Genomic DNA, 1454 nt, shown 5'->3' on the forward strand with positions numbered 1-1454 from the left:
TCGGGTATTCTGTGTTGTTGTTGGCGGAGCTCTCTGCTACACGTCCACCCGATCCGCCATCTTGTTTGTTCTTCTACTTCCCCATTTTTGTTACAGAACTTCTACCTTTACAGTTGTGACGGTCGCAATTAGTCATAATAACATTTACTCATTATTGAATCATAAGAATCTTATATCCATCTCTGTTCACCAGACCTCTCTAGACAAGATGAAAACTATTCAGCGGGGACTCTACTTTCCCCCACACACTCTTAAACTAAACTCCCTCTTGAAAACTTGTAAGCCAGTCACTTCATGCCTTTATTGCCCTCTCATTTTAGGTAGCCAATGTCTAAGTTGCCCATCTCTATCTACCCTGTATACAGAGGGGAAAGGAGTAATATTTGATGTAAAGACTCCTTTCCTCTCAGTTGGTATTTTGAGCTACTATATCCATAAGCATAGGTCAAGTTCATCAAATTGTAGCAATTTACACTCATTTCCTTAATCCAAAAAAAAAATTTTTTTTTTTTTTAATCTTCCTCTATTTAAGTTCTGATAATCAAGTCATTGAGGCTAGGTCAGATGGGTACTATCTGCAACTTTGTGTGTTCTTGTGCATCTCCCCTCATTTCATATCAGCTGGATACTTCACTTCTAGCTCTAGCTCTCCATGGCTATGTCCTTGTTCACGGACTCAGGAGTCCCCAGATTTCACCACATTTTGGACCAACCAACCCTTCCTCTTCTCTCTCTCATCTCCTGGTCAGTGAGAGTCTGTTGAATGTGGTTGAATTCAATCCATTTCTTCATTGCTACCTTTTCCCCTTTTCCACTCACCAGTAGACAAACATGGTTACCAGCCATTGAACATGTCTGCTCATGTGTTCCCTTTAAGTTTCAGTCTTGGAGGGGGATTTGTCCTGAAGGGACTTGATTGCTTGCATTGATGGCATGCCAGCAAACAACTTACTTTTTCTTGTAGTAGCCAATCATACTGCCATTTTTGTTTTAGATTTTCCCTGCTGATATTTCTTTAAAGATGTATCTTCTGTTGTTCTAGCTGTTCCAGGCTGGTCTGCTTGGCCTTTCTATTGGGAGTGTCCCACCTCAGAAGGTTCTGGATGGGGCCAAGGATGAAATATATAAAAATTGAAACAACCATTGGGCACGTTCTGCACGCCTGCCTCCTGGCTGCCAGCACTCAGCCTTTATCTTTCTATGAGTCTAGAGTCCTCAGCTGCTTTCTTTCTTCATGTCCTCATCTCTGCCTCCATCTCTGGTATCACTGCTTCTCTGGATAGGGTCCCACATTCCTCTCATACTCTTCTCCCTTTATGGTCCTAGGGTCTTCAATTTCTGGAATATAAGATTAACTACTCCCCCCCTCCTTTTTGTTACAGAATTCTACCTTTACAATTGTGACAGTTGCAATTAGTCATGACAACAATTACTCACTATTGGATCATAAGAAC

The sequence above is a fragment of the Chrysochloris asiatica genome, unplaced genomic scaffold (genome assembly GCF_000296735.1).
Source record: "Chrysochloris asiatica unplaced genomic scaffold, ChrAsi1.0 scaffold00222, whole genome shotgun sequence".
In the NCBI taxonomy this organism is placed as follows: domain Eukaryota; kingdom Metazoa; phylum Chordata; class Mammalia; order Afrosoricida; family Chrysochloridae; genus Chrysochloris; species Chrysochloris asiatica.